The 14,845-nt window shown below is 34.8% G+C and overlaps 1 long non-coding RNA gene across 2 annotated transcripts in view; it reads right to left on the bottom strand.

Moving 5' to 3' along the window:
* Positions 1-10,593: 10,593 nt before the first annotated feature.
* The window catches only part of LOC149786572 (uncharacterized), a 45,549-nt gene continuing 41,297 nt past the window's right edge, over positions 10,594-14,845 (bottom strand). For both annotated transcript variants that reach the window (XR_016425208.1, XR_016425209.1), the window contains exon 3: positions 10,594-11,214. This is a non-coding gene — a long non-coding RNA (uncharacterized LOC149786572). The remainder of the gene's footprint in view (positions 11,215-14,845) is intronic.

The raw sequence follows: 14,845 nt of genomic DNA, 5'->3' as shown, positions 1-14,845 counted from the left end.
TGTTTGCAAAGAGATACCACTGATCATCCAGAAAACAGAAACTTTACAATGAACGTAGGTGGAACTGAAGTTACATCGATGAATAAAAATTTCAAATTGGGATTCGCAACACGTCGAACACTGTTCAACGGCGATGGAGAGTTCTCATGCGCAATTCTGCTGTCTCATATCTTTAGATTTGGATAAATGCTAGAAAGGTTATATTTGGCGCTAAACACACCGTGGTACTCATAAGAAAAGCCATCTATAATGATTCAATATGGAGTGATGCTGCATTTGATGTTGGTAAAGTAATACTAACAAATCTGTCGCTGTGGATGTCAGTAATGAAGAACAACAGTTACTTTCTTTCATGAGTCAGGGCGGTAAATCAATATTATCATGATTGACAATGAGTAAGGACAGTATTCAAAGGAATACTGCTGGGTTATTCGCATGGCATATAGCAGTAAAGCAGGAGGTGTCAGCACCACGACATATATTCATCGCATTTCAGGAAAATGCCAGAGTAAATTGTCAGGAAAGAAATCCAATAGCGTCTGACACGTTTGGGGTTTCTGAGGCTGCTTTGAGGATAAATGGACATCAAGAACCTTCTGAAGAAATTTTGCTAAATTTTGATCACAATCATGTTGCACTTGCATATCATCGTTTGATGACATTCATTGGACGTGTTCAAAATGTTGATCTAAGTGGGATTTCACAACGCTGTATCCGATCTATTATTTTTCATTGGAATATTTAGATTTGTTCAGGCAATCAGTCATTGATAAACACTTCCCAACTCGTGTAATTCGACTGCCCGCTGGTGGTTATAGAGCAATTGCTGTTATTGTCTCAGATAAAACAATGTTGCTTGAAGGTTGTGGACGAATGAGAGTCATTGATGCTTTAGTAGAAAACGTGTAATTAAATCGCTCATGATAGTTATAATATAATATCATCATGTTAGTTTCAGTCTAACTACTGGTAAGATTAAAAAGCTTCATCCAAAATCAGCAAAGAACTATGAAATAAAAATATCACTAAAGTAAGATCAGATCACAGGTGGTAAAAATAACTATCATTGTCCGAACGTCAACTCAGCCATTTCAATGCCACCATACAATCAAATCAGGCTTTAAACTTAATCTTTCCGCTACCGCTTTTAAAGATTAAATCAAGAATGGCGGTATATCTCCACTTGTTGCAGCTATACCAGCGTTAATAGCCACTGCTGCTCCAGCGGTTGCAGCTGCACTTGGTACTGTTGGAACTGCTGATGGAATGGTATTAAATAAAGCGACAAGAAAAGGAATAAATACTTCTAAAAAGGCAAAGGGTCTAAGATTGACATGAACAACTCATTGGTACGGAAAAGGTCTGAGACTACCAGGAACACTTCGCTGATTCTGCCTATGTCAAATTTTGATTTACTTGATGCTGCTAAAATATTAAATGTAAAAATATTTAGAGGTGTTTCGTATGGGTTGGCGCCAGAAACAGAATCTTTTAAAATATGTCTCAGGCATTTCATTGACGCCAAACAATCAAAAGCAGGCGTTAAACTTAATCTTTCTGAGAGCACCTTGAAAGATTCAGTCATGACTGATCGTATATTTCCACTTCTTCCAGCTATACCAGCGTTAATAGCCGCTGCGGCTCCACCTGTTGCAGCTGTACATGGTGCTGTTGGAACTGCTGCTGGAATGGCATTAAAGAAAGCAAAAGGAAAAGGAATGAAGACTTTTAAGAAAAGGGAAAGGGTCTACGATTGCCAGGAACAACTCATTGAAACGAAAAACTTGATTTACTTGACGCTGATAAAAAAAACTAAATGTAAAAATCTTAGAGGTGTTTTCTGCGTCATCAATTACCAAAACCGCCAAGCAATTTTGAAACCTGTATCATAAATCTTGATAAAAGTTCTGGTCCAGGTACTCATTGGGTTACATACGCGATTGATCCACGTGGAATTATTTATTTTGATTCGTATGGGTTGGCGCCACCAAAATAATTTTTAAAATATGTCGGCACAGTGCAAGGCACTCATTTTCAAAATATTCCAGTCTGGCATTCAACATTACCAAAAAATTAACTGATCCGACAATATGTGGCCGTGAAGTAATTGCTTTACTCGACGCTGTGCCATCATCAACAACACCATTGCATAATGTCGTGCACGAGTATAAAAGTAGACGGTCCTTTCTTTTAACAGATCTCAAAGTGTAATGGTCGATATTTACCAAAAAAAATCTAACGGAATAACTCATGAAAATGTGATTAAACAGATTAGTGATGAAATTTCTGAAGTATTAAATCTTGCAAATGTAGATCCTAACGACGTGGTTGTATTTCAAGATAAGCAAGAATAATTGTTTTATAAAAAAAAAGATTTCATTGATAGATATTATCGTTACAAGTAATGGAACAATTGAATAAAGTATAGCTGTTTTTTTATAGTAATGGAAAAATCAAACCTGGAGTTATCATGTTAACGATATCATATTATATTCGTGGTTGAGCACAAATATCCGGTGATACAGTGACAGGTTCTCTCACTATCTCTAATAATACAATTACTGATCTTGGAGAACCAGAATAAGACAATGACGCTGTAACGAAGACATTCATCACTCCAATGATGAACTCGTTTTCATTTAATGATGCAATGACCACACTTAAATCTGATTATAATACTCATGTGAATGCATCTTTGAATTTTCGCAAAGGAATAAATGGAATTGGTGATGATTTTTTGGGGAGAAAGTCAGTAGTTACCGGTATTAAACTCTCAGACGTAAAACAAAATTACCAACAGTTTAGTGTATCATCTGGACAAGCGTTATGGTCACCACGCAATAAATATATCACACGTTCCGCTGAGGTTACCGGTATATACAGGTACTCAGTACTTGGCGTTACAACATTTACCATATCTACCACAATTTCACGGCGTTATCTACTCCTGACTCCGTCAGGCGGATCTTCTGGCTATATATTAGTGATGTTGAAGCAAAACAACTGAAAGACATTTGTAGTGGAACCCGAAGAAACAAAACCTCGGTTTGATTTAATCTTGGTATCTTGAATTAGCCTTTAAATTCCCACCTAATTGATATAATGAGCACTCCGACCAAAGTTCAACGTTTTTGATACAATCAGGCACGTGAATGGCAAACAAAACTAAAAAATATCGTATAAAGTAAAAGTAAAAAAATATCGCATACGTGTGGTCTTATTTAAATAATAATGCTAATAATATTGATAATAATAATAATAACAATAATAATAATAATAATAATAATAATAATAATAATAATAATAATAATAATAATAATAATGTTAATAATAATAATAATAATAATAATAATAATAATAATAATAATAATAATAATAATAATGACAACGGCAAATGAATTACTAAAATATATCTTTGGGGCCCCAAGTGTCACAGTGGTCTAAAGCGCTCTACGTTACGGATCATTGCCATCTCATCTCTGTCTGCGTGGGTTCGAGTCTCGGATTCGGCCAATGTGGGTATGTGAGAAAGCTTGCCTTTAGCTTCTCTTGGGTCGGTGGTTCTTTCCGGGGTTTTCACGGGTTCTTCATCCACCTTTAATACTGGCTGCCATGTATAGCCTATCGTGTGCTGAAAAATGGCGTTAAACCACACAACTCCAACACCAACACAACATATCTTTGTTAATACTACTCCGTCAAGAACAACGATGATATCAGCAAGTTCGACTGCTCCTGAATTTAGTGTCAACTTTCCAACTGCAATTCGCGCGAATGAAATACCACTAGCGCAATTAATAATATATCATAGTTGGCCAAATATTAGATCAAAATCATTTGGTGGATTACCAGCAAATACATTTTTGGTATTTGCAAATAAAAATAACCCCGATGCAATTCCAGATTGGCATGTTGTAAATATTCCCACTGGTAACTATAAAATTGAACAAATAAATGATGAATTCCAGCGCAGATTTAAATATATCATAAGGAGAAAAAAATAAAAAATCGCTATCACTGTTCACGAAGCAAAATTATCATCGACTATATAAATAAATTCTTTAGATTATGTTGTAGATATATATGAATCGTCAATCCGAAGTGTGATAGCATGTGTTGGTGTTTAGCCAGAATATCAAGAAAACCAGAACCAAAACGAGACGATTTCATCACGGAAAAGAAAATATTCTTATATATAATTAAATTTCAATAATATTTCAATTTCAATATATATTTGTCTTCATTATGATATGTAAGAGTGTGAGAGATTATCTGTAATTGAACCTTCTAAATCTAGATTCGATCTTGATACAAGAACACCTGACTTGTGGAGGCGAGCTCTGGTTAAACCGATGTAAACTCTGATTAAAAGTATATGTGACGCCAAGAAAGAATTTAGCAGAGATGGCGCATCTCATGTGTGGTCAACATTCAAATTTATGCACAACACCAAAGGAGGTATTGATGCTACATTGAATGACCAACAAGCGGTGACGATTATTAATTATCTCGATAATCAAAGACATTTTTTCAGAGTAAAATTTATTTGTTTAAAAACGACGACACTTCGTTTATCCGTGACAAACATGACCCTGTCCGTCTTCACACTGGAAATATTGTTACGTCAAATAAAAATTCCAAACCAGGAATGTTGACTGCTATTAACAAACCGTATTATGATAGAGCGTATCCTGTGACCGCATTTATTTATGCAATATATCCGCTAAATGATAAACCCAGTGTTAGTGATCTCAAATCAATACAATTTGTGTAAATAAATTGTGTAGCCGAACGAGTAATGGAACATTTTACAAACGCGATACGAGGAAATGGTTTAACGGATATAAGATGTAAAAAAAATAAACAAATGGGAAGAATCAGTCAAGAATTAAGGAGCTACAATAAATGATGTTGCTGACTTAGGAACGAAATTAAAATTCCCAATATGTTTAATATTATTAACGAAGTAAGTAAGAATGATCTTGTATCAGTATGGTTATTTCAGAGTTTTTAAGAAAAGCACAACGAATTGATAAAACCTGATAGAAGTATCTTTATCGAAGAAAATAAGTTCCATCGGTTTGTAATACTTAATGGTGAGATTTATCGAACATAATATCTCCACGAAGAAATGATAAACCTTGCGTTGAAATATACTAACGATCATGAAAGGTTGCTCAGTAATTGTATTACGATTCCATCAGTCGCAGCTCATTTTGCTAGAGAGAAAAATTCGTCGAAGCCTACGAGGTTCTATTTTCCCGATGATATAATATTGAGATGTGTCGAATACGGACACGGTGGATTATGGAATACAAGATACGAATATAAGGATGTTATCTCGGTTGATAAGGTTGCATGTTATCCCGGAAGTTGTCTTGGAATGAGAGAGTGTTCTAAGTCTTAAGAGTGATTATGATATCCAACACACGAGATGACCAGATTATCAATAAACGGACCATTAACAGATTTTGACCTGACTGGATTCGCTTGTATCGAGTCATTTAAGTTTGGCGAGGATCTTCATCCAATTTGTTGTATCTGGTTTGGCAAACACTTTTCATAAACATGTGGGCACTAACAGTATTCTTAAGGTATATGCTTGATGTAAACATCTATTATTGTTAACAGTAAGTAGAGCAATTATAGAATAACGTCCGCAAAAACAAGTTCGTTTACCACAGCAAAAGAAATATTATGATGATGAAAATCCTGATATAACCGATTTTGAAAATAAAATCGCAAAAGATCGTGGCAGGAAAATAATTGGTAAATCTACCCAAGGAGGATAATATGAACATAAACGAGATAAAATCTGCATATTGAATGTATCTAGATGGTGGTAGAATATTTGCAATATTGCCACTTTGCATCAACAGAACATATAACATTTCCTGCATCTGCAGCTTTACTAAAAGCTGCTCTACCCCTCCAATATCTTCTTGGACGATAATAAATAGACTCCATTATAATAATAATAATGAGTTGATTAATTACAGCACATGGGGGCCCCGAATGGCCGAGTGGTCTAAAGCACTCTCCTGATGAAAAAATGGCGTTAAACCCTACAACAACAACAACAATAACAGCACATAATACTAGTTTACCTTTCATCGCAGATTGTATTAGGTAGCTAGCATGTTTTTATATGACAAGCTTAATTTTTTTCTGGAATTTAACAAGTGAATCAACTTCACACCCCCAAAATGTCTATTGGATACTCTCCAGGTCTTGGTTGATTACGCTCGTCAATGCGGATATCAATTTGAGTTCCAGGACAACAATAATTATATCCAGGAAGATGTTTTTCTCCTGGATACTTAGCCCATGGAGATCCTGGTAATTTTCCTAACGAATCAGCAATATCACCAGCAGACACTTTGTGCACTGACTGTGACAAGGAGATAAATGTATATCTTTTTTGTACCACGTTTTACACATTTACCTGCAAGTGCACGCTTTTTAATTTTAGTTATTATTGTTGTTAATCTATAGTATTTATTATATTTGTACAACACGGATGTCATTGATTTTTCAGCAACACGAAAACAAGACCCAGTTAAACATATTTCAGCATTACCGAATTCGATCATAATGATAATAATAGGTCCATCCACAACCGGAAAAACACAATATCTGCTTAATTTGATAATGATATGGCTCAAGTGGGATACGTTATATTTGTGGCACCATCTGTGGATGATCAGAGAGATTCTACGATCTGCTTAAAAATTTAATGAAAATGCAAAGTTGTTGGACGAGGATGGTAATGATATTAATAATTTTCTCAATGATGAAGCGCCATATGTAGATGACCTCGATGGATTTATTAATAATCTCGTAGTATACGACGATGTAATGCTGGACAAACAATCAAATCCATCTCGGATATTTCCTCGAGGTAGGCATAAAAACACAGACGTAATTTATGTTACTCAGCGATGTACACAAATACCTAAAGTAATTAGAGATAACTGTAATATTTGAATTGTGTTCAATGGAGTCGATACACATATTCTGCGAAACATTCACTAGATCTGGTGTTTTTGGGGATGTGGACATGATTAAGTTCAAAAACTTCTTTTCAAAAGAACAAGCTACCCTACACGGAGTTATAACAATACATGTGCATGATCATAGGTCGCGGTATCGCATAGGCCTTGATTAAATCTTTGGTTAAGAAAGACATTAGTTTGTCATTATTTTTAGATTTCTCATCAGAATCTTTATAAGTCGACTAGCTCTAACTCTGATTTAGAATCATTTTTGACTCGCGGTATTTTTTCATTTACACGATTTTCTTTTGCTTCATCTATAACCTTTTCAAATTCATTCCCTAATTCCGAATAAGTGTCCGAAAGGTTTAAAAAAACAACGAGCATAACAATTTGAAAAACAGGAACGAGAAAGATAAAGTAACTATATGAGCTAAGCAAATTAGAGAAACTCTCGGTTTTTGGTTATATGCTTGGGCTTGACGTTATTACGCTTGTATTTTTCCTTTACTTCGTAATAAGTTTTTTCTTCACAAATGGAATTTCACGCAAGTGGTCTGTTCGCCATCCCTGCTGCTCAAAATGGTGTCTTGCTTTCGATTCAATTTTTTATGCAGTCAAAGCGATAATAAAAAGGTGCTTCTGATTAATATACTTTATTTGTATGCAATAAAATGGCCACTGCAGATCATAAAGTTACAACATATTTATTTGCTGGCGACGACTGTGCGACAAGGATTTATCTGAGCCAAGAGTGAACATGCGGTTCAATTAGCACACTACTTGGCACGCTACAGGAGTAGTCTTCTATAAGGGGGTGTCTCAACAGAACCCTATTTTTGTACTTGGACGACAACATCTTTATTACTCTCTCATCCTCCCCATCCCAAACACCCATACCCCGCCCGGGTTTATCAAAACATATCTGAAAACAAATTTGTTGACTCAACAAAACCGATTTCATTATTTCATTATCGATTACGATATGGGACCGTCATGGAAAATCATCACCGTATTCACACATAATAGGGTTTTTAATATTCACACAAAAGTTTTACACAGTAACTTGTCGAGATATTTTTAACGTCTCAGCTTCTGCTATTATATAACTTTCATCATCATGCTAGAACAGGTACAAGTTCATTTTGCCACTGATAGGATAACCAGGTTCCACAGTCTTAATAACATTTCCATATGAGACTATTGTCTTATCGACATATCATTTTTTTAGCTCATCATCAACTGTGATCTGAGTATATTGATCCTGCGATATCGGATTGTACAGATTATCAACAACACCAGAAAGATAGTTTGAGACCAAAGTTATTATATCAAAATACTCTAAATCTTCTTCACAAACAAGACACAACATTATCTTGTTTCTATTTTTATAATATGTGAAATATTTCTCATCGTTGAGCATAATAGTCATATGCTTACCTCGGAAGATAATTTATTTCATCTTTATCTTAGAGTCCGCTACTGTAATATCTTCCATATTTCATATATCTCATAAAATATACCGAGTATCGTTTGTCGTGTTTCAAAACTCTGTTCGGTATTATATCAACGAGCAAACCATCGTTGAATCTCATTTCTTATATCAGATCCAACGTAATGGACTTTTCCCCTCTGAGATAAGCTCGAAACCGATTAAGAATCTTGTTGTAGGTAGCTATTGATATTTGACACGAAGTATTTCTATTCTCGTATTTGTGCTCGATTCTTTCGCTTATTGCTGATAATACAATACATGTTCCTGATACTATCAGCATTAGTGGATTTGCTGTTTCACCCGCTAATGATATTCAAGCTGTTGTTAGTATCATTGGAATGTAGTTTAGTACACTTATTAATTCTCTGGAATATTATCTGGTGAGTATGACCCAGTAATATTTTTAAAGTTTTTCTATGACAATCATTTTAGCATTTCATCAGCTAATCCCTTTCGTTCCCTGAGAGACTAGATAATATGTGATTGAACTTAATTATTTTTCTTTTTGTCATTTTGAAACTGGTTCAGTAATTATATTGATTGAAAGTAAACGTTTTCTCAGCAGCTGCAGCTTTATCAATTTGAGGATGAAATTTGCTATTAACAGGATCAGCAATAAAATTTGATATGCATTATATACGTTAGATGATGTATTTCCATAACTGACATCATCATTAAAAAAATTATGAATCAAATTAAGAGCAGGATCAAAATTCGTTGGTATGTCAGTGATATCATTCACACTATCCTGATAAAGATCTTGTTAAGTACCAGATATTATGCAAGTATTTCATAGGCTTTGCAAAAGATATACGTCAAAGTTTATCTTTCTGATGAGATAATAATCGAATATATCATGATTGACAGGCTTGATAATATTGCTAATACTTGTTATATCATCAAGTGTTTGATAGAATAGATCTAGATCGGCATCGCTGCAAGACTCGATTTTTGACTCAATATCAGATATTGCTATTAATGCATCGTTTATCTGACCAGTAGAATGATTTTATAATCGCTGTTTGTCAGAGTATCTACTAGCATAAGATACGACGTAGCCAGGAGATTGGCATCATCATGATAATCTGCGACCTCAAATAACGTTTGTATTAGGATAGTCCATACCTAACTCACGCAATCTACGACGCTTAGCAAAACCGTCTCTTATTCTGCGATTTTGTGTAAGCCTATTTTATTCCTGTTTCCGCTAGTTTTTCAAGTTCATTCTTTATTCGTTCCTGTTCTGGTTTCTTACCACCATGAGATTTTGTTTTTATAAGATGTGTTATAGCCACCTATTTTATTTGCCGTTTTTCGTTGCTTATGGCATTCAGGCACGCTTGCTAATTGAACTTGATATATCTACAGTATCTGAGAGCGAGTAGGACGTTTTGGTGTTTACGCGAATATATGATACCTTCATGCAGGTGTCATACTCCAGGAACACTAGTTAAGATAAGATCAAGTCTGAACATGCAAAACAGAACAAATACCATAATGCAAAGATAAAGAGTGAGGTCTTCACTTTTGGCGACAAAATGTTATTATACAATTCAAAAAAAGTAACACTGAGTGGATAACTTAAGGTCTAAAAGAACTGGACTGTTGGCAATGAACGCGATGAGAAACAAAGGAACATTCGCGTTGCAAGGTATAAGATCAGAATCCATAGAAATAGGTTGAATGAATGTAAACAAACAGAAGGAAGATAAGGACCATATCTTCTAAGACAGAAGACGTATCAGACGAAAGCATATCAGAAAATAAAGCGCCCCTTAAAAAAACAAAGCTGAACAAAAACCTGAAAACATCACTGAACAAGGCCATGTAAGTGAAAGAGAGAGGGGGAGGAGAGAGAATATAAAGTACTTAGTATTTTATCATCAAACGCAGTTACTTTTACTAAGTTTGTTAAGTATATGATCACAAATAGCAAATACATTTCTTTTCCCGTAGATCTTGTTATGTTCATTAGTCTGCTTGCATTTGCAAAGAATTTGATCATCTATAATACCTGTCACTGATTCTATTCTGCGACCAATGTAAATAATGTATGTATGTACCCAAGAAACTGTGCCGAAAAATATTCATGCTGCTCGTCTTTTATTTATCATCTGATAGTATCAACATTTTTAGAAAGACAAGATGTTCGTAAAAATGGAATCCGAAGCTAACAATTCAAAATGAAAATGCAGTTGATGAATTCTGTAGCGACATGTTTACCACATATTATATATTTACGTTAGCTTTTAAAGATAATAAAACTTAATATATCAAAGTAGTGCAGATCATAGAATGATATAAGCTATGAAATCCATGACAGCTCTTCAATTTATTTATGGTTTCATCTAAAGAGTGTTGTAATATTGTCTTATTAGGTAACATATTCAACAATTAATGGGAAAGTCTACCATACTGTGACGTAATAATTTTCAAAGTTCTGTGAGAAAAACTAGTGGCATACTTATTTTATAGAATATGTAGAAATTGTGGTATGTCTTGCTTTTATTATTTGAGGAAGATTAAATGGAATTCAAAGTTCTGAAACTCAGTTTTATATTCGATGAATCAGAATTCCTTGGTAACTACTCCTGGGTCCTGAATGAAATGTTGAAACCCCTTCCGCCGGTCACAGAGTCTACAAAAAATCCAAAATCAGCACATGATTCGTTGCAAGTAATGTCAAGTCCAGGCAGAGTTGTTTCGTTGGCCAAGGTTGTTACTCTGCAAAAAAATAATAATGCATGTTATTACACCAATCATTTACAATACCTCTCTTTGTTCCTGGGACCCTTCAACTACTAAATAATAATTTTTGTACACTCGACTTCTATAATGATTACTCCAGAGAGTTTGTTATTTGAGATAACCATATGAAGTAAAATTTAATTTGGTCGGCTTTTGATATTGTTGTCACTGTCTTTGTTTCAATTATTTTGAATCTATATTTGGAGGATTTGATAATTTTGGTAACGCTTAGGTGACGCCAATCATAATGACAATGCCGACTGATCCCGCACTTTCGTATATGACAGGAAAGATAGTGGTTCATTCCCCAGACTCACTTCTCCGCGTTTGTATGGGTGGGTGGAGTGGGTGAGAGTGCATTTCTCAAATCCTTCAACAAAACGTCAGTTTCTCAAAATACCAAATTCGACATTAAAACTGGAACCATCAATAGCTGTTAGCTCATACCTGCTGCTTGCCATTGCCTTTATGTAATGCAGCGTTGGTTGATGGGTGGAAACTACTCTCCAATACTGGACCTAATTATTGGAAGTTTACAGTAACTTTTGAGCTACAATAACTTTTAGACACAATTATTTGGATTTTTATCAAATTTAGTGGTTGACATTTTCTCTTTCGTCAAACAATTCGTCATATAAATTTCATAAAAGTTGATACGTTAACAATGTTTATAAGCATTTGATCGTAAATGGGAACGGAATTTAATTAATTTTGACGATGATCAGATATATAAAACCAGCTGAGAAAAGAATCGACTTTGATCATAGAATAATATGAATTCAAATTAACAATGACACTCTAAAACAAACAATCCATTGAAAACCATTTATAGTAACTTAGAGCATGGGTTAGAAAGTAAGGTTAGAAAGTTCTCCATTCTTCTTGATACCTAAGACTCAGCAGACAAAATAAATATCAAATCGAATCAAATCGAATCAACTTTGGTGATGTTCATAATCAAGCGGAGAAAACCAGAACGTATGACTGAGCAAAGGAAAGGAACAATAAGTTTACAAAATAAACTACCTATGAAGAACAAATAAACCGATAATCTGGGAGACATTTCATTAATAGAAATAACATAGAAAATGGTGGAGTGAAAGAAAATTTAAATCTAAAGGTAAGCAACATTGAACTCAGTCCAACACGTAGCACTGTCTATTCTCGTGTAACCAACAACAAAGCTGTCTGATGCTGCAACGCCTTCCATGGACGTCAAAACTATGAGCTCCACATAGCCGATGTAGTCACAGAAATAATATAAGTCAGAGATATAAGAGAAAATAAACAAAATGTTGAGAATAATAATTACTGTAAAGTAGCAACGATTGTAAAACTAGAGTGAAGTTAAAATACAAAGAGTAGTAATTAATTAGAAACTTGTACTCTTGCAGGGTTTCACTCGAAGCTAATGATCTTTCATGAATTGGGGGGATTTGAAATTCTAGTTCAACATTCAACATAGGACACCACGGAAGAAACATCCTTTCAAATAGAAAAGGTTGCAATTAATGTAATGATTTATTACTTCCTTTACTTCAAGTAGGAGACAAGTAACACTTTATTTTAAATAGTCCTTCCCTATAATCTTTCTAGAAAATGTTTAAAATGTGAAGACGTTATATATGTATACTGCAGAATCGCTGTGGAAGGTAGAGACAAACTTATAACTCTCTGTATAAACACAAGTCTCAATTCTGAAGACGACAACAGTTTTAAATTTTAATGATTTAGAGGAAAATACGCAGTTAAATAGAAAAACGGGGCTTTCAATTATAACGAAGTGGTTCTGATTTTGTGCCTGTAACAGCAAATCAAATAATCCGTCTTGAATATGTTCCAACTATATGAACTAATCATAGATAAAGGAAGCAAAGTGAACAACTTAAAATAGACATTATATCTGCAAGATTCGTAACATTTAGTAGCCCAGACAAAATCATGTCAAAAGTAGTTATGCTGAATTCAACAAATAACTGTCAATGATCACTGTCATGAATTGCTGGGGTAATGACATTATGCCATTTTGGTATTTCGTGCCTTTTGTTTCCTGATATACATCACATCCTCCATTCCCCATGATTTTAACACTTTTTATCAATCAAGCCACATATGTGCATATGTGCTAGCATCACAAAAGACACAGACTAGCATCGATAACCCCGACAATAATTCCGATTGGTGCACCTATGATTGTCTCGTGGCTGCCATTCCAGTAACACCAAGGCCAACAGTTGTTGCCGCGGCAAGAGCACAAAATAAACTCTGAAACCAAACACGCTAGTTTGTATTTATAATCAAGGCGCTTCTATTGGTGATTTCATTTTGTAGCTGTTGCTCCTCTTCGATTATTTTTTACGTCAGTAACTTTTGGGATGCATTATTGCTCTTCTATTAATAATACAATCGAGTAGTACAATTGTAGGACTGGTCAGAAATGATCATGCCCAAGCGTAAAAAGCGTCGGCACTTCTATCCGATTACACGTTCTGAATATTGCAGCTGTCATACAATTATAGACAGCCTCTGTCTGAAGAAAATTTTAATCTTAAACTACGATTCGTTCTCGAACCATTTTCATTACATATACCGCCTGCGCCTGGTGTATTAAACGATCTTTCTCGTCATCCCCCATTAACGGTTAGACGGATATATGAGTCCTTGCTGAATAACATTCGAGATCTTTTTTTGTTTCAACTGAGTCAATGTTGGTGAAACACATTCATTGGTAAACGTAACCGGGACGGGTTCAGCAGCAAGTCAGACTAGAGTTTGTAGTGGCACATCAGGGTGTCACAACTGTTGCTTTTTTTGTGACCTTTAACGAGGGTCTGGTAATACCGTTTTGAAGGAGATGTTCGTCGACAAATGTAACAAAATCACGATCGATATTAAGATCCTTCGTTAGGTCATTCAATATTATGCATCCTCAAAGGAAATCATCACGTATGTGTAATGATAAATCTGATCTGTAACAACAACGCTAACAACGGTTAAGTACCCCTACTTGGAAAGATGTTGAGTCCCTCGACTGAATTTCATCACCACTGAAAAAAGACACTGACTTTGTAAATATTAACAATTTTTAATATAATAACTATTTTAATAGTATCGTCGTTAGTATTACTCTTTACTGATTGCTCACCCCCATGACAGTATTTATCATTATATTTAATGTACCACGCTTGCCACTAAACTCAAATGGATAATATAACCATACTCGAGCACCGTTAAAGAGTGATATTTAGGCATATCAAAGCGATTCCGGACAGAACTGAAAACAAGTAACCCATTTGATATGTCTACAGTTCTTATATCTCCTTTACTGGTTAACTTAATTGAAAAACACCCAAAGAACTTAATACACGTCATGCGAATAGCACATTAGCAATTTGTTTATCCACTTATTGTTTTGTTGCAGCATTAGTTTCATCTTTGATATTGATACACCATACTCTCTGATTTCCCCATGTATATTTGATCTCAGCCAGGTTCTTTGCGACAGCGCATTTCAACTTAACAATATTGTGAATGTTTACAAGATTGATCTTCAAAAATCACAAGCTCACCTGGTTAAAACACGCAACAACACGACTAGCAAACTCAG

Source organism: Sinohyriopsis cumingii, chromosome 12 (assembly GCF_028554795.1).
Source record: "Sinohyriopsis cumingii isolate HCF-2022 chromosome 12, ASM2855479v2, whole genome shotgun sequence".
Lineage (NCBI taxonomy): Eukaryota > Metazoa > Mollusca > Bivalvia > Unionida > Unionidae > Sinohyriopsis > Sinohyriopsis cumingii.
This window is presented reverse-complemented; position numbering and strand designations above follow the sequence as displayed.